This window comes from Lissotriton helveticus, chromosome 7, assembly GCF_964261635.1.
Source record: "Lissotriton helveticus chromosome 7, aLisHel1.1, whole genome shotgun sequence".
NCBI lineage: Eukaryota > Metazoa > Chordata > Amphibia > Caudata > Salamandridae > Lissotriton > Lissotriton helveticus.
In genome coordinates, this window is record NC_136068.1 from 1,207,835,921 (window position 1) to 1,207,863,410 (window position 27,490).

The 27,490-nt window shown below is 43.9% G+C and overlaps 2 long non-coding RNA genes across 3 annotated transcripts in view; one reads left to right on the forward strand and one right to left on the reverse strand.

The window, feature by feature from the left end:
• The window catches only part of LOC144770122 (uncharacterized), a 369,248-nt gene extending 358,943 nt beyond the window's left edge, over positions 1-10,305 (reverse strand). For both annotated transcript variants that reach the window (XR_013598803.1, XR_013598804.1), the window contains exon 1: positions 9,875-10,305. This is a non-coding gene — a long non-coding RNA (uncharacterized LOC144770122). The remainder of the gene's footprint in view (positions 1-9,874) is intronic.
• Positions 10,263-27,490, forward strand: part of LOC144770123 (uncharacterized) — a 259,865-nt gene continuing 242,637 nt past the window's right edge. Inside the window, exons 1-2 of the long non-coding RNA XR_013598805.1 lie at positions 10,263-10,296; positions 11,137-11,209. This is a non-coding gene — a long non-coding RNA (uncharacterized LOC144770123). The remainder of the gene's footprint in view (positions 10,297-11,136; positions 11,210-27,490) is intronic.

Genomic DNA, 27,490 nt, shown 5'->3' on the forward strand with positions numbered 1-27,490 from the left:
GCAGGCGCAAGATTTTGACGCAACAGCGTCCTAAAAGTGACGCAGTGAAATCTCATAGATTTCACTGCGTCACTATTACGAGGCTTTTTGCGTGTGAATGCCCCCTTTGCATACATTATACCTGACGCAGGTATAATGTGGCGCAGGGGTTTAAAAAGTGACGCATCTACTTAGATGCGTCACTTTTTAAATATGGCGCAACAAGGCGCATGTTTTACGCCGCCGATGCATCACAAAAAGTGACGCATCAGCAGCGCAAAACTGACGCAAGGCCTCATAAATGAGGCCCCGTATCTCCCTAAAAGTGAGCAGCACAGGGCTACAATTCAGCCAATCAAAAGGATTCTAAAAAAGCTGTGCCTTAGGGGAGGGACAAACAGAAGATTGAAAAGACGGAACAAGGAAAGCCAATAAATAAGAAGCAGGCAACTAACAGTGACAATGGAGCAACTAATGGCAAGAATTGGACGGGCTCTAAGCCCCACTGTAAGTTCACAAGAGGTCTTGAACAACCAGAAAGTTTAAGCTGTGGGATGAAAATGAATTGCTCAACTCTCTCTCTTTCACAAGCAACCAGGAGACAGTGTGCAAGCCATGCTCCACTAAAAGCCATTGACTCGATGCCATAGGAAGGGTATAGAAAAGTACATAATGCATGAAACTTCCCATAAGAACATTGGCCTGGAGCATATTTGCTGGGCACTTTCTGGTATGAGTTCATAGCACATTACGGAGACACAAGAGGCTGTTACTTCCCTAGCCCTGCAGGCACAAAGGTTAGTCACACTACATTAATTATGCACCCATAAAAACTTGTCACTTGTCTGCAACTCTGACGCCTGGCATCCTAGAACACAGCACGCATCCACTTCATTTCCCTTCATTAAGCGGCCATGTTGTTCTGACGTACCTGCATGAGAGCGGCACGAGAGTCCGCGGAACCCATCAGCGGCAGGGCACAGGACAAAAGGCCTTCTTTTCAGTGGCGTCACTAGGGTTGGTGTCACCCAGTGCGGTAGCTCATGGTGTCACCCCCTCACGACTGGTGTGCAGAGCGCCAGCCCAGGGACAGCTTTATGTGACATGCACAGTTTCAATTTGTGCCCTTCCTTTCAGCTGCCGGAGTACAGAAACATAGCATCCAATAATTAATAAATGCTCTTTGGGAATGGAAGATTAAGTATTGTATTGTAGTTGCATTTATATAGCCCTTACTAGTTACTACTACCCCTGACGAGGCGTCGAAGCGCTTTTTCGGCAAGTAGCATGCTACTCCGGGACCAGTAAAACACATGCAATATAAACAGAAGCTAAATCACAGATTTGAAATGTATCCATTGGTCAGAAATTGAGCAGTGCTTTTGACGGTAAAATTAGGGAAATGATTATTAGGCCCATAAGTGACACCAGTTGCAATGCTAACTTTTAATTACAACATGGTCTGAGACCCGGAGGGACCACCCAGTTAAACCATTGCTTTAGCAGTCTTGGGGCTTGTTTACAAGCTCCTTGCACCGGTAGTAGGTCGCATTTTCTCATATTAAAAATGGCGCGGCGCAAGGGGCTTATAAATAAGCCCCATTGGAGTCTTACTCCCACCAAAATCACCTGAGTCATATTATGACACTCCACACAGAGGCCAAAGATTGAATGAACATACATACAGCCTGATCTAAATGCACACCTGCTCAAGTATGTTGAACCCAACTGCGCCCTGAGCACTAACTCCGACACATTCCCTTTCGCAGGCGCTAAATTCAGGGCCCGAGCGAGATCAGTTTGCTCGCAGAATAAACTGTAAAAAAAAAGACTCGCCCTTTAAAATATACACTCGACCCGGTCATTGATTAGAAAGATGCAATCTTTTAGGAACAGCCAGCTAGTGTTTATTTAGTCCTGCTGCTTAGTAGCATGATTGCATCTTGAAGGCTAATAAATATACAGTCTGTACTTTAGCATCAGATAACTAAACGTAAAGCTGTAGAGCATAATACTTCATGCCGAATCTTAAAACAAACCTAATGTCACGAATCATGATAGTTATAAAACAGCATGAGCGTCGGTGTTTACCTTGATGCTGAGTGCGTTGAGAGACACCGACTTCTCAGTATCTCGAGAATCGCTGCTCAGGCTCTTCCAGCAGGGTCTCTGCTGACAACAGGTTGCATCGTTAGCAGGGCTCCCTCTAACTTTAGAGGCACTCACTTTGAGGATGCGCGCGGCAATTCGAAAAGGTCTGTCTCGTGGCTGCAACTACTCCCTCAGCAAATGCAGTCCTGGAACCATGAGGCGCAGCAGGTGCACAGATAGTGTCCGTGCCAGTGGCAGTAGAGTCCTACCCCAGCTCCGGCCCGCCGCTTCTGACTGACGCAAGGTCACAATGCAGCACCCAGGATAGTGTGCTGCATGGATAAATACGTGTAAGGTCCCAAAGGCGACGAAACAGATTGCATTTCAAATGCTTGCTTCTTTTAAATTCCTGTTCACCGGTGATCCAATCTGTTTCCGTATGTTTTTGCCCTAAACTGACAGTTGAAACGTCAGTACAAATGTTCATGGGGTTTGTGCAAAAACATGGAAGCTGGTCCTATTCATAGTGCGACTCACCCAACTAGTTCACACCTGATGTGGAGCAGCTCGCGGGTGACATGAGCAAGGTGACTACCTTCAGCAGGCCGGGCTCCCATAAACAATAGATTTCCACATTGTGTGCTTTCGAGCTCTTATGTTCCGTCTAGACAGCATATATATTTGAACTTCACACACCAATAAAGCAGGTATGCACTGGGTTCACGAAAAATAGCAAACCTGCGCCTCCTGCAAAGGATGGTGTTTAAGCTCAATGCTACTCTCACAGAAAGAGATGAAATGCACGGCAAATTCGTTCCGTAAATCTCCTTTGCGCCCTGCCTCCACTTCAAAAGGAAATTTATCTCGGTTTTAAACTATTTGAAATAGCTGCAATGATTTATATCAGCTGTGTATGCAAAATACTCTCCTGTGAAAGTTGAACAGGGCTGGCGTCACATCCCCCCACCACGGCGCCACAGAGCCTGCAATGCAACGACTCTGCTGAGGGCAGGCCCCGGCCCCCGCCTGAGAGTCTCCAGGCAGCAGAGGACATATCGTAAGTTTGTAGCACGCCCAGAGAGATTTTTAACTGTTATCGAGCCTGAGCTGGCAAGTGAAGCTTGCCGGCCCGGGCTCATGCACAGGTGTCAGATGTGCTAGAAAATGAAATGCGTTAGCTTAGCGTCACGTCCTATGTGATACTTGGCAGGCCTGCACGGTGTCACCCCAGGTGAGGGTGTCACACGGTGCGGACCGCACCCCCCGCACCCCCCTAGTGACGCCACTGCTTCTTTTACAAGGTGTCAGAAAGTTGCAGCATGAAGAGCATTGTTCTTCTTATATAGAGCTAATAATGTTTCAATACTTTTCACAGTAGGGTCACTCGTGTTTACCTGTAAAAAGTGTGACTCGGTTTGAGAGGTCTTTGAAAAATGGTTAAACGGGTACAGAGAACTCTAACAAAGTAATAAAGTACCGCAGTTTATAAGAGAATAAAGAGTGTGTGTGCGGGTACTGTGGTACGGTGACAAGATTTGAAGGAGGGGGCTGGTTAAATAGTCTCTGTCTTAGCCCAAAGGCCCTTTGAGAAGTTTGCCCGAGCCTGAAAACAGCACTATTTAATGCTAAGATTATTCAGCATGTTGGTTAATAAAGTGCACCTTGTTGGCTCTTCTGATATTGGAAGTAGAAACAGTTTTAAGTTATTATATGTTATGTTGTTTTATGTTAAGTTAAGAAATTAATAAGATTGCAGGGTTTGTACCTTGCATACGTTCGTATGAGAACTACGGGTTCCACGTAAGCTACGCATGTGTGGACATCTGCATGAAAATCAGACGTTATACTAGGGTAATGTAAAACAAGCATTGGCTGCGCGGCCGTTAAAGTGACACGGTCACGCGGCCACAAAAGTGAAAGTGGTCGCGATCGCATGGCGGCTGCGTGCGTGCACGCTCGTGTGCACGCAAGCTTGAGGCAACCAAACGCCTGTAGCGGCACTTTCAAAAGCCGCTTACTAAATGTCTCACAGAGCAGCGCATATGAGGGCTCAGTGGGACCTAAAAATGGCACACTTAGGCTTTACACGGTTTGAGGCACATGACTTAGCACTGAAATAGCCAGACACTGATTTTTAAACGCAGATGAGAAATGGTCCTCAGAAAGGGAACGTCGAGGAAAAGGAAAGGGACAAAATGGCTGACACTAACCATACACAGATCCTTCAGCGGCACCAGCCTCTCTCAACAGTATGATGGATGCATTTATTATTAGTTCTAGTCACGGGTCCAATTGAAAGGCAAACCGGCCTGCCACTGCTGCTTGTATGGGACCCATATGCAACAATCCGAAAGTCAAAGGAGCTGGTGAATGCTGGAAACATTTAAAATTTGAATCATATACATTCAGATTCTCAAAATATTGGTGTTCATTGTTCATGCATCTCTAATATAAGTGTTATACTTCAATGGATACATTGTAAACTGCAAACACAACCAACAAACGCGGCCAGTGGGTGTCCCGCATGTCAAAAGAATATCTGAATTTTAAATCTGAAAATTAAATGGAAAAGTAAGAAGCCATTTTCCAACCATTTTGTGGATTGCACTTTCAAAACTGCTGCTTTGTCATGTCTCTAACAAACTGAACAGATTTCCTCTTTCATGCAAACATAGTGATAATATGCTGTGTGTATATTAAAGTTTAAGAAATCTTACAGCAGTAAAAGAGCAACAAAGAGTTGGGGCTTATACTACATGAAGCAGCCATTCTGCGTGGCTTGTAGTTAGAATTCTCACAATAATGCATACTCAGGCCTAGATTGCTAATGGCGTGCAAATCCCTTGTGTCATGCAAGGCGACGCAAGGTGGTGCACAGCAATGGAAGCCCTTAAATCTACCAACGCACGCAAAGCTACCTTGCATGGCTTGTTCTGCGTGGCTTAGTAAATCTAGAGTAACGAAAGGCAAAGCAAGTCTGTGTTGGAAAGGCGTTCCATGGGCGGAGTGTGGGCACTGCCATGCACCCTCCCATGGATTTTGCACATTCCCAGATTTAGTAATAATAGTAACCCTGGGAATGTGTCAAAATGCCATGCCATTCCAACAGAGGCATAACGAGGAGCAATGTCTTTATTTTTCTTCGTATTTTCCTCTTACTAAACACAGAGATAGAGGAAAATACTTCTGAGGATTGCCTTTGTGCAGGAAGGTGCCCCTTACTACACATAAACAATCGTGCTTCTAACGCAGGTTCCCTTACACATTGGCGCTATGATGCCTGTGTTGGCTCTAGGTAGCATTCAGTGCGTCAGAGCACAGAGACTGCAGGAATGCGCCATAGTTTAGTAAAGATGACGCGTTCCTTCTTGCGTCATTTGGTACATTGCAGCAAGTGGTCTTGCTGCGTTATGTTGCACCGAATGGTAGTCAATCTGGCCCAAGGTGCCCTGATGACCAGGTGTAGTGAACAAGCATTAGCAACACCAACACATATCAGCCGTGAAACAAATTGGCTTTACTAATTCATTTGCCTGCATCTGCAGCAGTCATCTTTGAATGCATTTTGTTGTGACTAAAATGTTTTAAAAAGGCACTACAGTGAAAAAGGACTGCTTTCTATTTATGCTTGTACTGGATAAAGGCTATACCACTTGATGAAGGTTCAGAGTTTTTAAGAGATGTAAAACAGTCCCTCGAGCATTTCAATTCAAGCACTCCTTAGCAGACGGAAAGATACATCAAATTGCCAATAGTATGAGGTGACAGAGAAAGAATACTCAGGTGGAGCCGAAGCCCAGTCTTTGTATATTTTAAAGAACTGGTAACAATAGGTGTTATAAAAAAGCAACATTGTCAGGCCAGAACTAAAAATATTGGTATTTCGTGATTTTGAACTGAGAAATGGGAGTCTGCTATCCCTAAGGACCTTCATCACTGCATTCCCAGTCCTTCGGAGAGTATGTGTAAACCCAGTTGTAACTGGCGCCAACTTCATTCTCCAGTTGAACACAACTTAGATTGCTCTCCCACTTTTAGGCCTCTATATGACATGACTCCTTAAAATATATATTATTTGCAGAACATTTTTATTCACACTAACTATGAAAAATAAAAGTTGTATTTTGTCTTAAAGTGGAAATTATTTTGACTTGTAATTTTCTCAAAAATCCAAAAGGGGTTCCTTCTAGTTGACTCATAAGAGCACGTCAGCCTCTAAGAAATATTTTGGGACTTCATATTTCTACGATTTGTTTACAGCACATATAGGTAATAGGAAACTGTTCAACTGGGTGAAAAGGCACTAAAATTAGAAAGTAAAATGCAACCATTAGAACCCAACAAAAGAGCACTGAGTTAAGCTGCAAGGCTGGACACTGAGGCCTCTGTCAGACCTGTAAGGGCCAGAAGGTTGCGTTCATTGCCTGCACTGAATCCAAACATATATATGTACCAAAACTGCTATGCATGCTCTCAGCCCTTTATATCTACAGCTGGTCTGGACGACATCTGCAGAGCATTGTGAAAAAGGCCCTTGCCGCACTCCTAACGCCAACCCCTCAGTTTGTCCACTGTATGCGAGCACAAAGCGCCATCATTCATCCAGATAACTGGTTTCTTCTCACCCTTGCAGACTGGCCAGGGAACAGTGCCGAGGTGCCGAGGGAGGAGTGAGCCGGTGAGAAGGCTGCGGGCCACTATAAGGCAGAGCGGGTCAGGGTGGAACCTGCTGCTCGCCGGGACTGTAAGTTTGATAACAATCCAGAGATCTCAAGAAATGAATTCTTGAAATCACTTAAAGCCCCCTCCGCCCCCCACAAGGAAAAACAGAAACGCACAGAAACTCCTTAGTCATCAAGTGCACTTTTTATTGCATACTTTGTAGCATTTCCTGTACAAGAGTGCATGCAGGCAGGGACATTATGTTTACCCATGCATTATATATGAGCAAGGCACTACCAATGGAATAAGTAACTCAAGCAGCTCCATACAAGCAGCTTGTATATTTATGTTTAGGATACAGTAATACATTATATTTTCCTGACTGATTCTGATGACCTGTTCGAATAATAATTGTTTTGAACCATAAATGTTTGGGACAGTATAGGCCGTGACAGGTTCAACAGCCTCGGCTGTGGGGAACAGGCACCAATGTGCCCTGTTTATGGCTATATATAACATCCTGCCTGCCTGTCTGCACTTATTACACAAACACGAGACGAGGGAAACGCCTGGTGTCACACCACAAGGTGGGAGGCCCTGTCACCAAGGACAGAGATGCACGGAACTCGCAAACCAAGCTCACGGCTGCCTGAGACCCCACTTTACGAATGTTTGAGGGCGGGGTGACTAAAGAACACTAATCCATTAGTCTCCCTTACAAGTTGAAGTCTTTTTCCTAAAGTGTTAAACAGTTTCTGTAGAGTTCATGTCAGTTTATTAATCTGACTTTGTATTACATACTATATATTTATACCTATATGTACATCTTCATATCTTTCTTTATTTACATATGGATGTGTTTCGTGGTTGGGGTTTTGTTGCACAATAGTCTGTGATTTAAAAATCCATATTTCACAGAGAGCTATGAAATACGGAACCCATTTCACAGTTCCTCGTGAAATACGGAGCCCGTCATCGCAAGGACAGCGATGGACCAAGTAAAGTGAAACTATGATTTAATGTATGTAACAACAATCGAAATTAAATGCATACTCTCGTGCAATATTATTTTCATCCACTTGCGTTTTGTGATATCTGTAAATAAACATATGTACATATACACACACATATGGATACAAGGATTATTACATAAATAAATAACTATACAGATTTATAAATAGCACTATAGCTCACGTCATTATACATGTGCTAAAACAACCGTTTGGATTTGTACATGTTCTTATCTGTATAGCAATTCCACACAAATGGGTGTGTCTATCTATCTATATCTATCTATCTATCTAGATATATATATATATATATATATATATATATATATATATATATATATATATATATATATATATATATATACATACATATGTATATATCTATCTAGCTATATATATATATATATGGTATGTGTATGTGTATATATGTGTGTGTTTTGTGTGTCTGCCAGCTTACCTTCAATACGTCTTACAATATTTTAATGTGATGATGAAAAACCAAGAATGTGTTATGTGACTATTTATTGTTATATTGTCTTTTGTATTGATACTTTAAGTACCCTCAATAAAAGTATTCTTTTGAACTTGGAAAACAAGAAGGTGCCAGAAGAAAAGCTGCGTTAAATTGTTAACATTTCATTCAAGCCGGCTCTAATCGATGCCACTCACTGACTGCACGGGGCAGTGACCTCCTGGAAGCCCCACCCTCGGTTCCGCCGACCCCGGCTTCAGAGGCTGAGGGCGGCCTTCGTGTCCACGGATCGTCGAGCGGAGTCGCAGGCACCGTGAGTCAAGAACTGGGACTTTATAGGCCAGTTGGCAGCTGATCTCATCTGGCCCAAAAAGACCCAGGCCTAAACCCACTATTTCAACCAGGTGTTCGAAGAAAGTGTGAAAGTTTTCTTTTTCTCGTGCATACCAGGGCTCTCACCCTTCCTATGACGCCCTTCGATTCTAACACAGCTAGGCCCAGGCTGTGCAATTACCACCACATGCATCCGACTTACCGACACATACCACTGTGGGGGAGCAGATTCCGGCATTTTGTGAGAGCCACCCTTCCCAAGTAAGAACTCTGACGACTGTTTCCCCATCCTGAGAGGCCCGTCCGCCATGTTCCACCAGTCCTGGCAGTTCCGAGTGCGACTGCTGTCACCCCTCCAGGCCGTGGCTGTCAGCCTGGCGGACGAGAGGCCTACCCACCTTTGAGCCAAAATAGCGCTTTCCTTGCTGCACCCAGAAATAAACTTGGAAACATTTGCGCCAATCTAAAAATGCTTTACCTTGTAAACGAAGTCAAACAATAAAAAGAGGTCAAGATCATTACACTAAGAAGAAACTGATTTATAGAAGCAAAAACACGGTGTTGTTTGTAAACGCACCGAACAGGCGGAGTAGAAAAGCACAGAGGCGCACTCGGACCCCACCCAGAAAAAAACACTACAGCAGACAGACTGGTCTTCGTGGTCATTGATGTATAACACTTTATATGTATATATATATATATATATATATATATATATATATATATATATATATATATATATATATAAAGTGTTATACATCAATGACCACGAAATACAGACTTAAGTAGCAGTAAACCAGGAGACACCCAGAAGTAAGAGGATAAAACCCAGACGGGGTATGTTTTTCGCCGAACAAATCACTCCATGACACTAAAGTAAGTGGGTTCATGTGCCCGCAGCCACCGGTCGCAGCAGTCAACTGCACAAGTGACCAAACTTTGTACTGGTGAAGTTATCCACGATTAAAGCCTCTCGGCACGGGTTCTCTAGTTACCCAACCAAAGTGTTGCTGGCCATTAAGTGCAAGGCTTGTGCAGCCTTACGAAAAGCAACCTTAAAGGCATTTAACTGTGCTGCGGTGATTGTATGTGTATTTGCAAATAATCATTCAAAACATAATAATAATAATACTCGGGTTTATATAGCGCGGCTAATCTTCTGTGGGGGTGTCTAGGCGCTACCTGAATCCCTTCCCCCTTAACCCTTCTCCTTGCAGCAAAGATATCCTCAACACAATCTTTGAGAGCTAAACATAATAACTAGAAACTGACAGAGCACTTTTACGATCAAAACAGACCATTCCATCCACTTTAAACATAGGATTACCTTTGTTTTTCAGGCATCGCGCTTCAGTCGCGTGTTTCTTCTTTGCGATTATAGGTTCGATGCAAGGGTCCCCAGACATTTCTCCCGTGTAACAAAAATAAACTGTTCACACCACACGCTGTCCATAGAAATGAGGCGCGGCAAGGAGACGAAAAGGGGGGGGAAAGTGAGAAAATGTCAACGTCGTTTGGGAGACCATTCCCATGCCCGACCCGGGAAAGTTGTCAGTCACGTCTCGCAGGCAGCAGAGGTCTGGGAGCGCTGGAGGCGCTGCAGTGGCTGCCGAGCTCCCGCAGACTGACCCTGTGATCTTTGGCAGAGGGAGCCTCACAGTCCCCACCCACCGCGCTGCACCGCGGCACACTTGGCTGCCTCTTTCTGCCACCGCTTGGTCTTGACTGCTCTCTCCACATCCATACAGAGTGAGTCTTTAAATGGGTATTAAAATAAAAAGAATAAGGCACACCACGCCAAGATCTGCGCCTGCCCAGCCCCTGGATCACGGTCCGCCAGTCGCTCGCTTCCAGCAGCTTCCCACTGCCCCGGCCGCCTGTCTGACTGCACATGTGTGACCCAGCAGGTCCCTCTAGCGGCTCCGCGTCAGAATGAGTCCTCCGTCCACAACTTGTTGCTGACTCACTCTTTGCAGAACATATGATTAGTGTTTTACTTCAGGAATAGCGAGCACCAGCCGCAGCCCCAGAAGCCACGATAAACTGCCGTTAGCCCGCAAGGCGATGTCCCAGCCGCCTGCTTTCGGTAGTCGGTGATAATCACCGCACCTCCCCAGAACGGACACCTCTCGGTACCTGCTGCTGCGGCGCCGTCGCCTTTCTAGGAAGAAGGAATGAATGCAGAGACCGCTCGCGCATCAACAATACCGCGGACGGAGAAGATGCGTGTAATTGGGCTAACTGTTTATTGTGGCTAGACCCCCGACCTTCTTGCAGCGGACAGGGGGCCCCGCATCGGCTTTGCCATCTGAAGTGCATTGTTACACGTTTTCACACCACCGTGATGAGAGCGAACATGTTCGCCACACGCTTTTACGCATTTTTTGCCATAATGACCTCCATATTGTTCAAGGTCTGGCTTTCTTGTCAATCTTATTTGATTCCTCATTATTTAATGTTATTTCCTCTTACTATTGTATTTGTCCCTCCCCTGCTCACATATTCTTTGCCAGCCTTTAAATTGGATGGTTTATATCCTTATGCAGCTTAACATCATTATTTTTCGGCTTGTCTGTCGTTACTTCACAGGTTTTTCGGTAAGGAGCCACCACTGCACCGGAAATCATTCCAATCTAAGTATCTTCACTTCGCATCTGTGTCTGTAAGTTGATTTATTTATATTTATATTTAATTGTATGTATGCTCGCTCTCTCTCTCTTTCTCTCTCTCTCTCTATCTATATATATATATATGTATATATATATATATATATATACATATATATATATCTATTTTAAATATGTATATGTGTGTGTATAATATACATAATATACACACACACTCCCATATATACACATGTATATTTATGTGCTAATCTACATTTAAGTGATTTAAAAAAAAATATTCTACAGAGTTTTATATAGCGCGAACTTGACCCGAAGGTATCGGGTATCAGAACGCTTTACATAGCACCAGTTACGTTACATGAGGACACGTTAATTTTTTTGTTAGGCACAGGGAGATCAAGTGATTTGCCCAGAATCACAGGATGTTCTGCGTCATTGCTGAGACTAGAACCCGATTCCCCAGATTCGAGGTTGACTGACCTTGCCGTTAGGCCTACTCCTCTCCCCAAAAAAACTCCTCTCCTCTAAAAACTATTTTTTATCAGAATTAATCAAGAATTATCAAAAGCCCTTGCCTTGCTAATTTGTTTTTCAATTTCTATATTATGTGTGTAAATCTATCTATCTATCTATCTATCTATCTATCTATCTATCTATCTATCTATCTATCTATCTATATCCATCCATCTATCTATCTATCTACCTACCTACCCATATTTAGATGCATTTATATTTGATGCTATTTTCCATTTGATATATTAAGAGTTTCATTTTTTAATATATCTTCTCAGTAGCACCCACACATACAAATGTTTCTAATTTAAAATGTTCGTTTTATTGGAGGGTGATCCCATAGTAGCCCTTTTGAAAGATTATTTAATTTTTTTCTGGGGGGGAGGGTTAAACTCTATGCCCCCTTTTATATTGTCTCGTTGAAAAGTCTTTATTTGAAATGATCTACTATTTTTTGACAAATATGCTGTACTATAGTGCATTTTAAAATGTGTACTTATTTAATTCTTTACAGAAATGTCTACAGAGTACCGCACTAATAGCTGAAATATTACCAACCTTCTTAAAGGAATTAAAAAAAGCATGGTTCTCCGCAACTGCTGCAAAAATATGCATGGAAAAATATAAATTCTGCAAGAATTTGGGTTGTTGGTTGACTGGGTGTAAGGCCGGGTGAAGCAACAGCCACACTGCTTTACAGGGTGTACTAAAAAAAACATTAAATTAACCTGTGCTTAACCCTGTGTAGCTTGGTACAAAAAGCAGTCAGGCTTAACTTAGAGGCAATGTGTAAAGTAGAACACAAGAAAAATCACAAACCAATTTAGAAACATGGAGTACATTTAATAAACTATTTTCCATCAAAACAGCATAAATCAAAACAGAAGAACCAGAGTTATGAATTTTAAAAGTTTTTGTAAAAACTAGTGCTTAAAAGATGAAAGCGCCAACTGCGGACATCTAGGTGCGGGAGACTGGGTCAAAGTCAAATGGTACGGCCAACCGCGATGGAGTGGGGTTTGGATATAAGATGTGGATTGGGCCTCGTCAGTGCTTACCTTTGCACTTTAAAGAAATTCTGAGAAAAGGTGTCTTAGAAGGTAAAGTTGAGCGTGACAAGGCTGCAGGAGGTTTTGGAGGAGGGAGCTTTGTCGCCGAATGTCCTTGGGTCAAAGGCGCGATTAAGATTTCTCCATTAGGATTTAGTTGCCAAAATGGAGGTAAAACATCTCTGGTGGAACGAGTCTGAGGGCTGATCCCAAGACAATTTCACGAGGTCGGATACCCCTCTGGCGAAGGGCCGATTAGAAGCATTCGCTGCTGCGTAGAACAATGTAGCAGAAGAAGCTGCAAAATCAATCTGACAGGCGCTGCACCTCAGGCAGATAGGCAAGCAGGTTGGTCCTGGTCTCCACCTGGTTCTCAGAGCAATTTGTGACTAATATTTTTCCTCCATTTTTGGATCTGGCCATCTGGGCACCTTTAGCACCACAACCAAGAGTCCAGGGCTGGTGGTACACCTGTTGGGGGTTCAGGACTCACCCAGGCTGGGTCTAGTTGGAGGTTCAAGATGGTGGGAATCTTTTATGTCCTTGTGGCTCAGAACATGAGGCCAGCAAACTAGTCCTTGGAATCACTTCTGGTAGTCCTGGGTGCAGGTGAACAGGCAAGGGTCAACAGCAGGGCTGGCCTCTGAGGTATTCAAGGTAGGCTCCAGGCAGCAACGCAGTCCTTCCTGGTACAGCAGCAGTCTGGCAGAGTGAACAGCAGGTAACAACAGAAGGCAGTCCTCTGAGAGTCCTTCTGCAGGCCCAGTAGTGAAGTGAAAAGCTTGTCCGAAGGTCCTGATTTTATACCCTGGTACCCTTCTTCTGGAATGTGGAAGAAGCTTTTGGAAAAGCTCTTTGAAGTGAATGGAATTTTGTGAATCCCCTGTTGTGGCTCCAAGCTAGCTGGGTCATTTGGCCCTTTGTGTGAAGTCAGAGCACAGGCTATTCGGTTGTAAGTGGAGCTGTGCTCAGCTATGCCAGCAGATGACCCATTGAGGCACACCTAACCCTTCTATAGTGTAATTGTTTCAGAGAAATTCACAAAGTCTAACTGTCAGGTACACCCAGTTATGTGACCTAAAACAGGCTGCAGGCACAAAGGGCAGGAAAATGCCAACTGTCTAAGTGGCATTTTAAAATTGTAATGACAAATCAAACTTTACCATTAAAGAGGGATTATCATTTCAATTTCATAAACACCAAACATGACACAGTTACCAGCTCTCAGTTGAAAATTACAGCTTATTAAATGTAGTAAGGAATCTCCAAAGTTATCCTATGAGAGGGGTAGGTCTCAGAAGTGAAAAACAAATTTAGGAGTTTTTCACTACCAGGACATGTAAAACCTAAACGTACATGTCCAGCCTTTTAATTGCACAGCACCCTGTCCTATGGGATACCTAGAGCCTACCTCAGAGGTAATGTATATGTGATAAGAGGGGAATTTAAGGCTTGGCAAGGGGATTTAAATGGTAAATTGGCTTGGCAGTTTACAGCTGCATGTAGACTGCAATGGCATGCCTGGGACATGTTTTAAGATGCTATGTAAGAGGGTGGCACAATAGGTGCTGCAGGCCCACTAGTGCGGTAATTGCAAACACAACAGTGATGGACAGAATGTGGATCAATGTCACACATTCACCCCAGTCCAAAGATCTGGGCCCAAATCCATCGTTTTTCCACTCCACACCACCCTGGGTTAGACAATGGCGATATGCAAATCAGCGCTGACCCTGTGCCCCATGGGAACAGTCCAGTCCGAACTACAAAAGCCATGTCCTTCCCAGAACGGAAACAAGCATCCGAGGACCGGCCCGGTTTCGAGGTAACACCTCTCATCAGCCCGGCTAGCTTGATTCCAGTGGTGTGGAGTGCCTGGGACTCACGTCTGAGCATCCCCAGTACACTTAGAGCGGTAATTGCAAACACAACAGTGATGGACAGAATGTGGATCAATGTCACACATTCACCCCAGTCCAAAGATCTGGGCCCAAATCCATCGTTTTTCCACTCCACACCACCCTGGGTTAGACAATGGCGATATGCAAATCAGCGCTGACCCTGTGCCCCATGGGAACAGTCCAGTCCGAACTACAAAAGCCATGTCCTTCCCAGAACGGAAACAAGCATCCGAGGACCGGCCCGGTTTCGAGGTAACACCTCTCATCAGCCCGGCTAGCTTGATTCCAGTGGTGTGGAGTGCCTGGGACTCACGTCTGAGCATCCCCAGTACACTTAGAGCGGTAATTGCAAACACAACAGTGATGGACAGAATGTGGATCAATGTCACACATTCACCCCAGTCCAAAGATCTGGGCCCAAATCCATCATTTTTCCACTCCACACCACCCTGGGTTAGACAATGGCGATATGCAAATCAGCGCTGACCCTGTGCCCCATGGGAACAGTCCAGTCCGAACTACAAAGGCCATGTCCTTCCCAGAACGGAAACAAGCATCCGAGGACCGGCCCGGTTTCGAGGTAACACCTCTCATCAGCCCGGCTAGCTTGATTCCAGTGGTGTGGAGTGCCTGGGACTCACGTCTGAGCATCCCCAGTACACTTAGAGCGGTAATTGCAAACACAACAGTGATGGACAGAATGTGGATCAATGTCACACATTCACCCCAGTCCAAAGATCTGGGCCCAAATCCATCTTTTTTCCACTCCACACCACCCTGGGTTAGACAATGGCGATATGCAAATCAGCACTGACCCTGTGCCCCATGGGAACAGTCCAGTCCGAACTACAAAAGCCATGTCCTTCCCAGAACGGAAACAAGCATCCGAGGACCGGCCCGGTTTCGAGGTAACACCTCTCATCAGCCCGGCTAGCTTGATTCCAGTGGTCTGGAGTGCCTGGGACTCACGTCTGAGCATCCCCAGTACACTTAGAGCGGTAATTGCAAACACAACAGTGATGGACAGAATGTGGATCAATGTCACACATTCACCCCAGTCCAAAGATCTGGGCCCAAATCCATCGTTTTTCCACTCCACACCACCCTGGGTTAGACAATGGCGATATGCAAATCAGCGCTGACCCTGTGCCCCATGGGAACAGTCCAGTCCGAACTACAAAAGCCATGTCCTTCCCAGAACGGAAACAAGCATCCGAGGACCGGCCCGGTTTCGAGGTAACACCTCTCATCAGCCCGGCTAGCTTGATTCCAGTGGTGTGGAGTGCCTGGGACTCACGTCTGAGCATCCCCAGTACACTTAGAGCGGTAATTGCAAACACAACAGTGATGGACAGAATGTGGATCAATGTCACACATTCACCCCAGTCCAAAGATCTGGGCCCAAATCCATCGTTTTTCCACTCCACACCACCCTGGGTTAGACAATGGCGATATGCAAATCAGCCCTGACCCTGTGCCCCATGGGAACAGTCCAGTCCGAACTACAAAAGCCATGTCCTTCCCAGAACGGAAACAAGCATCCGAGGACCGGCCCGGTTTCGAGGTAACACCTCTCATCAGCCCGGCTAGCTTGATTCCAGTGGTGTGGAGTGCCTGGGACTCACGTCTGAGCATCCCCAGTACGCTTAGAGAGGTAATTGCAAACACAACAGTGATGGACAGAATGTGGATCAATGTCACACATTCACCCCAGTCCAAAGATCTGGGCCCAAATCCATCGTTTTTCCACTCCACACCACCCTGGGTTAGACAATGGCGATATGCAAATCAGCGCTGACCCTGTGCCCCATGGGAACAGTCCAGTCCGAACTACAAAAGCCATGTCCTTCCCAGAACGGAAACAAGCATCCGAGGACCGGCCCGGTTTCGAGGTAACACCTCTCATCAGCCCGGCTAGCTTGATTCCAGTGGTGTGGAGTGCCTGGGACTCACGTCTGAGCATCCCCAGTACACTTAGAGCGGTAATTGCAAACACAACAGTGATGGACAGAATGTGGATCAATGTCACACATTCACCCCAGTCCAAAGATCTGGGCCCAAATCCATAGTTTTTCCACTCCACACCACCCTGGGTTAGACAATGGCGATATGCAAATCAGCGCTGACCCTGTGCCCCATGGGAACAGTCCAGTCCGAACTACAAAAGCCATGTCCTTCCCAGAACGGAAACAAGCATCCGAGGACCGGCCCGGTTTCGAGGTAACACCTCTCATCAGCCCGGCTAGCTTGATTCCAGTGGTGTGGAGTGCCTGGGACTCACGTCTGAGCATCCCCAGTACACTTAGAGCGGTAATTGCAAACACAACAGTGATGGACAGAATGTGGATCAATGTCACACATTCACCCCAGTCCAAAGATCTGGGCCCAAATCCATCGTTTTTCCACTCCACACCACCCTGGGTTAGACAATGGCGATATGCAAATCAGCGCTGACCCTGTGCCCCATGGGAGCAGCCCAGTCCGAACTACAAAAGCCATGTCCTTCCCGGAACGGAAACAAGCATCCGAGGACCGGCCCGGTTTCGAGGTAACACCTCTCATCAGCCCGGCTAGCTTGATTCCAGTGGTGTGGAGTGCCTGGGACTCACGTCTGAGCATCCCCAGTACACTTAGAGCGGTAATTGCAAACACAACAGTGATGGACAGAATGTGGATCAATGTCACACATTCACCCCAGTCCAAAGATCTGGGCCCAAATCCATCGTTTTTCCACTCCACACCACCCTGGGTTAGACAATGGCGATATGCAAATCAGCGCTGTCCATCATTGTTGTGTTTGCAGTTACCGCTCTAAGTGTACTGGGGATGCTCAGACGTGAGTCCCAGGCACTCCACACCACTGGAATCAAGCTAGCCGGGCTGAAGAGAGGTGTTACCTCGAAACCGGGCCGGTCCTCGGATGCTTGTTTCCGTTCTGGGAAGGACATGGCTTTTGTAGTTCGGACTGGACTGTTCCCATGGGGCACAGGGTCAGTGCTGATTTGCATATCGCCATTGTCTAACCCAGGGTGGTGTGGAGTGGAAAAACGATGGATTTGGGCCCAGATCTTTGGACTGGGGTGAATGTGTGACATTGATCCACATTCTGTCCATCATTGTTGTGTTTGCAGTTGCAGGCCCACTAGTGGCATTCAATTTACAGGCCCTCAGAATACGATATATCACTCCACAAGGGACTTATAGGTAAATTAGATATATCAATTGGATATAATCCAATCAAACAATATTTAATTGAGATAACACAAGCACTTTAGCACTGGTAAGAAGTGATAAAATGCCTAGAGTCCTAATGCCATTAAGTAAAATGGGTTTACCCCATGACCCTCAGAACCTGGATGTCTGAAATCACCCCCACAGACCCCTGATTCGCACAGCAGTGGATGTGACTCATCTACATTCCTGCATTTAGAAACTGACTCAACCTACCCCTGATGGTTCTTCAATGACCCAGTTTTCCATTCTTGACTAGGTAATCATCCAGCACTTCGGTCTGGTCCAACTTTTATTCTTTTAAATTCCATGCAGTTCCTTTATTCCTGCCCTGTCATTAATTCCACAGAATCCAACCCTTCGTGGATCGACCAATCGAAGCCCTCATCAGATCTTTGATGGTTACTACTACTGGTAGGTTTTCACAACCAATGGTCAATCCTTTCATACTATGTAACACACCATACTTATGGCTAAATTCTTTCATAGGCTGTCCTACCTCGTCGTGAAGAAGACCCGACGTGACCTCAATTGAATCACAAACTTTCGTGGGTCGAAACATTGACGTGCCTACACAATCTTTTCCCATTCTCTACACTCCCTGTAATAGAAAACACCCAATTGGTTATTGCAGTTTTAAAAAAATTTAACCACAACCGTGTGAAATTCAAGGAAGACTTGCTGGTGGTCACGGACTCGATTGCTTCAAAGTGCTTGCAGCTGAATGCTCCTAAGTCAGAAATTCTGTTGTTTGGGAGAGACCGGGACTTGTGGTCGGAGCAATATTGGCCAGACCGACTAAAACCAGCACCACCGCCTAAAGAGGCAGTTAAGAATCTAGGTGTTTGGATCCTCCTTTGAAGTCCAATCCAAATCAGAAGCAGGGACCTGCTTTGGGCTCCTGCGAGGATTAAAACCTCTTCTTGGTTTCGTTGATTCAAAAATCTGACAGACCATGATTCAGGTCAGGATTTTATCTAGATTAGACTATGGCAACTATCTATATTTAGATGCCAATACGTTCAGTATCCAGCTTCTGGCGCTCCCAAAATCTTGCTCTGTGTCCATGCTTCTACCTAAACTACATTGGCTACCAGTAGAAAAAAAAGAATCCAGTTTAAATCGTTGTGTGTGGCTCATAAAATTCTGACTCAACAAACCCCGCCGGGGCTGTCAGAGCTGCTAGCTGTTTATGTTCCGCGGCGCACCCTACGTACAGCTGACCTAGGGTTGGCTTGTATTCCTCGAGTTTTAGGAGCCAGGGCAGGAGGCCGCTCTTTTAGAACCCTCGCGGCCAGACTCTGGAACTCCCTCCCAGTTTCCATCAGAGGGATCCAGAATCACCTTGCTTTTCGCAAAGCCATAAAGACCTGTTTTTTTTCCGGCGTAATTCCTCTTTAGCTTCTATAGTCACATTTCCTTGGTTGCACTGGGACGCCCCATTGCTGGGGCAGCCATGCGTATTACAAATCTCTTATATATATAAATATATATATATATACGCAAAAAAGAAGGAGAGAACTCTGGGTAGTTCTCAAGTTTAGGTGGAAAGCAGCTCCTGTTAGGGCACTCTCAACACCAGCGACACTCTAGATCTGCTCACCTCAAATGTCTGTTTTTCTATCAAATTCTTTAAGCATAGGATTAGCAAAGTGCTATCCACGCCGAGATAGAAAAGGACAAACAGCCACATGCATCAAGCGATTTAGGAATCGCAAACGGTGCGAATCCCAAAAATCGGCCGTTTGCGATTCCTAAATCACTATTTGGGATGCATCAATCAAAAATCCAAGAAATCGCTATTTTTTGCGATTTCTAAAAATGCGATTGCATTTAAGGAATCGCAATTTGCGATTCCTTAAATGCAAAGCATGACATCTTTAAAAATTGCGAATTCGCAATTAGGATGAAAAAATTACCATGAGGTTGGACCTCATGGTAATTTGCGAAAAATCTGAAAAATGCATTTTTGTGCTTTTTTCAAACTGTCTTGTTGTGCACACACATGCCCTTAGGGCATGTGTGTGCACAACATATGTGCATAGATTGATTTCAGGGGTGCAACAGGGTGTCCTTTGGACACCCCTGCACCCTTGAAATCTCAATCTCAATTTGCGATTAGCTAATAGCGAATCGCAAATTGAGATTGACTTCCCATTCATTCCTATGGGCCTTTTGGTCCATAGGAATCAATGGGAAGGTATTCCTTAATTGCGATTCGCAAATTGTGAATCGCAATTAACGAATAATAAGGAATCGCTAAAAAAATTGCAATTTTTTGATGCATTGCCGTTTGCGTTTCCTTAATTGCGATTCCTTCATTTTCGCAATTATGGAATCGCAAACGGCAACAATGATGCATGTACCTGAGTGTCTTTTGCTATTTCTACAGCGAAGTCTTTAAGCTTAGGACTAGCACAGTGCTGTCCTTGCCGAGCTTTAAAATGACAAAAGCCATTTACCACTCCAGGCACAGTACTACAGCTTTGAATTGGTAAAATACCAACTCAAGCCAACCTGAAATGCATAAAAGCAACCCCTGACACAGTGTTTCACTCTAATTAGAGCTCTTCAGAGAGGTATAGCTTTGTCCAGACACAAGGGAGCACCCAGTATAAGTCAAAACAAAACTCTTTCAGGCATAGAGTGACACATAAATTATGCAAAAAAGGAGAGAAATCTGAGTAGTTCTCAAGTTTAGGTGGAAAGCAGCTCCTGTTAGAGCACTCTCAACACCAGTGACACTCTAGATCTGCTCACCTCAAATGTCTGTTTTTCTATCAAAGTCTTTAAGCATAGGATTAGCAAAGTGCTATCCACACCGAGATAAAAAAGGACAGTCTTTTGCCATTTCTACAGCAAAGTCTTTAAGCATAGGACTAGCACAGTGCTGTCCTTGCCGAGCATTAAAATGACAAAAGCCATTTACCACTCCAGGCACAGTACTACAGCTTTGAATTGATAAAATACCAACTCAAGCCAACCTGAAATGAGTAAAAGCAACCCCTGACACAGTGTTTTGCTCTAATTAGAGCTCTTCAGAGAGGTATAGCTTTGTCCAGATACAAGGGAGCATCTAGTATAAGTCAAAACAAAACCCTTTCAGGCATAGAGTGACACATAAAGTATGCAAAAAAGAAGGAGAGAACTCTGGGTAGTTCTCAAGTTTAGGTGGAAAGCAGCTCCTGTTAGAGCTCTCTCAACACCAGCGACACTCTAGATCTGCTCACCTCAAATGTCTGTTTTTCTATCAAAGTCTTTAAGCATAGGATTAGCAAAGTGCTATCCACGCTGAGATAGAAAAGGACAAAGTCTTTTGCCATTTCCACAGCAAAGTCTTTAAGCATAGGACTAGCACAGTGCTGTCCTTGCCGAGCTTTAAAATGACAAAAGCCATTTACCAGTCCAGGCACAGTACTACTTATATATATATTCACAGAAAAAACCATAGGTTATAGACCATATATAGTTAGGAATTAGCATTTACAAAACCTTGAAAATTCACTGAAAAAACCATAGGTTATAGACCATATATAGTTAGGAATTAGCATTTAGAAAACCTTATTTCACTCACACAAAATCATTGAAATTCCATATATAGTTAGTTGCACTAACTATATATCGCGCACCCGCAATCCACTGCTGATGATGTCACATATTACATCATTCATGACATGGTCAGTGACATCACTGATGACATCACTGATGACATCTCAAATGACATCACTGATGATATCTCTTTTGACATCAATGGTCACATCAATGATGATATCATTAATGTGACAATACAATGCATCTCCTCAACTTTAATATAACCTCTGTTACACCCAGTGTTAAATACAGAGTATAATTTTTGAAACCATTGACACACCAATACTAGTTACTACATACGCATTCACTGATTCCTACGTCTACACACACATTCACTCATTCACCCATACAATCATTCATACATACAATCACTCATCTTTACAACACTATCATATGCACTCATACACCTATACAGACACTCACACTCTGCCACTCATCCATGGAGTTACTCACACACCTAGTCAGTCCTGTAAAGAATCAATCACACTTCCATTTTCTAATCTACACAGTTAAACATAGAGTACCTTACATTTTCAAACATATACTAACACATACTTACTCTCTTATAGAATCACTGATACAAGTACACATTGATCTGCACAGAGTCACACACCTCCCAGCCAGCCATACACACACTCAGTCTCCCATACAAATACTTGTGCAACCAATCAATAACCCATATAGCTACTTATATAGCTACTGATCAACACATGCAGCAGCTTGCACAACAACAGACATACTGATGCACACTTTCAGACAGTTTAGTCACTAACCCGTGCATTTAGTAAGACGCATTTAATCACTCACTCATACAGTCAATCACGCACCTACTAAAACCTTCATTCAGACACTTATACATCCACTCATTCTTCAATATGTAAAACATATTTAAACTTTACAGAAACACATAATCACTGGATGTTGTCATCAGTGATGTCATCAGTGATGTCACTGACCATGTCATGAATGATGTAATATGTGACATCATCAGCAGTGGATTGCGGGTGCGCGATATATAGTTAGTGCAACTAACTATATATGGAATTTCAATGGTTTTGTGTGAGTGAAATAAGGTTTTCTAAATGCTAATTCCTAACTATATATGGTCTATAACCTATGGTTTTTTCAGTGAATTTTCAAGGTTTTGTAAATGCTAATTCCTAACTATATATGGTCTATAACCTATGGTTTTTTCTGTGAATTTCATTGTTTTTTTAACAGCTAATATCTGTAGCTGTAAAATGTATTCTTCTTTAAATCCAAAAATATATTTTATATGTTTATGAATAATTTTTTTTTAAAATATTTTTTTTTCTTCGTTCCCGCTTCGCGAATCGGGAAGCTTCCCGTTAGCTGACCTTGATGCCGCGAAATAGACCGCGAGCCGGTAAACGTTTCTTTACCGCAAGTGCCGCGTTAGAAAACAACATCGTGACGCCTCCCGTCCGCATGACGTTCCACGTTGTCGCGTGATACGTCATATGACGTGCTACGTTAGCGAACTGGTACGCGAAGCGAGTGCCAAAGCGCAGGTTTCTGGAAGCAAACCGGGAGGCCCTGCAAAGCGCTTAACGTAAACACAGCAAGTCATGTGACTTGGTAATAACACTTTTCATTGGTTCATTTCACTTTTGGTTTCCTAATGATGTAAGACTAGGTCATATAATCTAAAATGAACACTTTTGATTGGTTGAGAACTCTTGTTTTTCCCAAATGATGAAAATCCCTCCTTCTTTCCTCACTCTGACTTTCATCATTGTGAGAGAAAGACCCTTTGTGATCACTGAGCAATGGCTTCTTTAGTAGCTTCAGCTGGTGCTTCCCCACCACCTCCACCACATCCAAGGAAGAGTGGACCACCTGCTCAAGTTGTAATTCAACAAGAAGAAGAAGAAGAGGAACAGGAGGACGAGCACGAAGAGAGGCAGTTTTTGCCTGAGCAGCCCAAGACGTCTCACCGGAAAGAAAACTTCATTTGGCAATTTTTTAAAATTCCCAAAGGTCAGAAAAAAGTAAATGCAAGATACGTAACTTGCCTTATATGTCAAGATAGACTGTCCAGAGGGACCGACAAAAAATACAGTTTCGGAAACTACACAATGCATCGCCATATGACTAGGTGGCATCCTAACAACTACAGTGCTGCACAGTTTCGGAACGACCTAGATAATCTCCCTATTATGGCCAGAAGATCTGTTGTACCGGAAGTAACGGGACCAGAGGGCAGGGAGATGGTGCCAAATATACAAATGAGATTTGGTGAAGTAAAACACACCTGCGTATTTTGCGATGGATTCATTTCCTACGGAGAAAGAAGCATCACTCTGATCAACAGAGCTATTGACTATCATATGCAAGTTTGTCCGAAACGCCCAAAATAATAAATACTTCTTTTTTTTGTTTTGTTGCTCCTGTTGAGCCCTTTACAATGAATCGTTTTCATTGCCCCCTCCAAGAAAAACCCAAAAAAATATAAAACTGTTCCGAAAAATTCAAAAACATTAAAAAAATGTTCAGAAAAAAAAAAAAAAAGTTCTTTTCAGAACTACCTCCCCGTTATTAAAAAATTGGTACAATATTTGGAACTGTGCCAACCTCTATTTCTCTTAGTTCGCTTCCTAGTTCGCTCGCTGGTACGCGAACTGGAAGCGAACCAAAAACAGTAAGTATAAGGGAAGGAAACACACACTTATGTTAAAAGAAAGACAGCTATAGGGGAGTAAACTAGAGATACTATTACCCATAATCCACTACTGATGATGTCACATATTACATCATTCATGACATGCTCAGTGACATCATCAGCAGAGGATTGCGGGTGTTTTGGCAACATGCCTTATCCACGGTTTAATAACGCTGCCTTTTGCTTTATATAAGTTTTCAAATTGTATGAAATATATACCAATAGGTCTTTATGAACCTTTAGGTAGTGCTTTTGTTCATGAGGTCTGGTCGCTTCCATACACATACAGATGTTTCAAAGATGATCAAGAAGTTTATCTGAATGGAGAGGAATGCACTGAGACGCCAGATCATTCACTAATGTGTAGGCACATACAGTTACACGATTCATGCAACAAACACCGACCAAATATGGCTTGCGTGTTGCAAGGCACGCCAGTTCCTGCTATCATCCCCACGTTCAAGTTGTTGGAAAATGGTAGTTATTTGATGCTCAATAATGAAGATTGTTCTGAGTTAATTAAAAGTATTCCTTTTATCGTAACAGTAAGTGAACGGGTTATTTGCTGCAGAAATGTTCTATTTCCTCCCACACATGAACATAGGGAGTTTTCAATCTGGCCACAAATACCAACCTTGGGACACGTTTCAACGGCATGACAAGAATAAGAGCTCTTTTGTCTCAGAGAGAGGTGGCCTTGAGTTCGGCCCGTGAAACTTTCGTACTTCACATAGCGAACACCCGTACACAGGTTTGCCTTTCAATTTCAGCAACATGTTTCCGACTATCTTTAACGCATCCTCCACAAAATCCCTGGCACACTTTTTTAAAGTTGTTACCAGTGGTCTCGTGACTTCATTTGAGAAAATCTTTGGAGTCATCCCTGCTCCCTTTCATTCCATTTTCTCCACTCTGGTTCGTGGATTGCATTTTTACTTGCATTACCAGCGGACGCTCTTGTGCTTTTTTACATTTTTAAATATGGATGTCCCTCCTATGCAACCTCCGACCCTGCAGCTGCTGACACTGTTCCGCAATCGCATGCTAGAATATTATGGCACAATGCCGTTGGCGATATTAAGCACGGCATATGGATTATCTTTTCGGTTCTCCTACTTCACCTGTGTCCAGCCTGTATTTCACTGCCTGACCTGTGATTTCGATTGGGCCATTGATTTGTGTCTCTGCGGACCGGTTTCTCCTGACGTCGACTTTAATCAGCTGATGACTCCTATCATTACTCACGAGTTGATTTGTCCTGGCGAAAGGATTATGGCTGTGGCATTGATGCATGGACTACTTGGTCCCTGGAATTTACTGGCGGCAGCACAGTCTTTCTTGGAACACAGCTTTCTTGAAAACCCACCGAGCTGTCCTCTGATGGTGATAGAGGATCCGGTGCTGGGAGAGCACGTATGTTCTTTTCCGCTTTTAAATTGGATGGCTGAACTGTTTTCGGATGAAGACGGTGACTTCCTGTTGGAGGCTGTTGCAGCTTATTTTGCATACACAGTTATGTCATAGACCTTTTTCATGTTTCATATGCTGAGTACTAGCATTTCATTGACAATTCATTGACTTAATTGTCAAGTTTTTATTATTTACCTTGCCTATTGGCTTAAGACTCGATAAAGTACTTGGCTGTTTTATTTTTCTTTAGCATTGAATTTTCCTACTTTTTAATGCTTTACCTTGCGGACCGTCCACATATAAACTTGCAATCTGCTCTCATGAGATGGCACTTCTATTATCTTATTCAGTTCGTTTCCGGATCATGAGGAGGTGTCATCTAGGTCCTGGATATCTTTACACCGTGTTAAGTTAGCATGGGCTCATTACCGGTTTAAACGCCATTTTTCCTTTTTTGCAACTTCTGCACACGACATTTAGTTGTTGCTTTAGCTTTCCACCTAGTAGTTCATCGTGGTTTACATGAGAATAATATGTTATTGGTCTACTATCTGCTTTACTTGTTAAACTATATCTGTACAGCGAGTGCTAAAGTTTCAAGAACAACACGATACAGAATTGTTATGAGGTCTGATCTCCACGACTTCATACTCATAACATAAGTGCAACTTCTGCCAATTCTGGGCATGAGGCGGGTTTTATATTGCTTTGCCGAACACACATACACAACAGTTGATGCGGTTCACATGAAGAGAGAGCTGGTGTATGCTGATGTGATTCCTTCAAATCTAAGACACTAAAGTATGGGCACGCCCTAAACCAACACAAAGAGACCTTCTTAGCAAATAATATAATATGTGTATTAGGGAGGGTGAGATATAAGCAGCCGCGGGCCGTGGAGGGAGTTACGGTGAGGCAGGGAGGCGGGGAGGGGGAGAAGCAGGGTGGAGCCCTCTCTACCTTGCCCCTCCCCCTCCCCGCCTCCCTGCCCCACCGTAACTCCCTCCACGGCCCGCGGCTGCTTATAAGTGTTGCTAACTCTTATTCATTTACAGCATGTTAACATACTGTCACCATTCGCTTTTTATGTACTAGTAACTATGCTGGTAATTTTGCTACTGATAATATGTGTACTTGTATTCTCCACCCTGCTTCTCCCCCTCCCCGCCTCCCTGCCTCACCGTAACTCCCTCCACGGCCCGCGGCTGCTTATAAGTGTTGCTAACTCTTATTCATTTACAGCATGTTAACATACTATCACCATTCACTTTTTATGTACTAGTAACTATGCTGGTAATTTTGCTACTGATAATATGTGTACTTTTATTATCTAAGGTACTACGCCTGAGAAGACGGCATTAGTAAATAAACATTTCAAATACACATGTGTTCTTCTTAACTCCATGTTCTGGTTTCTAAGAAATATATAACGACCGACTGTTCATGAGTTCCACGTATCCTGAGGTACTATAAGTTCATATTATGGATTGTCTAAACATTGAGAGTTTGTTATATCCAATGTGACACTGTACCTAGCTTGCTAAATAGTTTTTGATTACTAACGTGAGTTTTGGGACACCCTAATTCGCCGAGGTTCCAATCCTCTGTCCACAGTTCTGTGTGAGAACAGAAACCCTGCGACAGGGGCACCCCCGACCCTTGCTGGACCTTCATCACACTTGCGATACAACTCCAGCAATGCGCCACCTTTACGGCACAGATACATCACGCATCTGTGCTGTTTTTGCCCCGTGATGCGCCGCATTGTAAATGCAGCACACCATAGGTGACGGAACAGCGGCACAGAATGACTAACACATCCCTGGTGATGCGCCAGTCATCATAAATCTATCCCTATGCTTCTTATCTTGTTAGAGATGAACCGCCATATGTATCATCAAAGTTATTTGCATTTCCTAAATAGCGAACTTTAAGGAA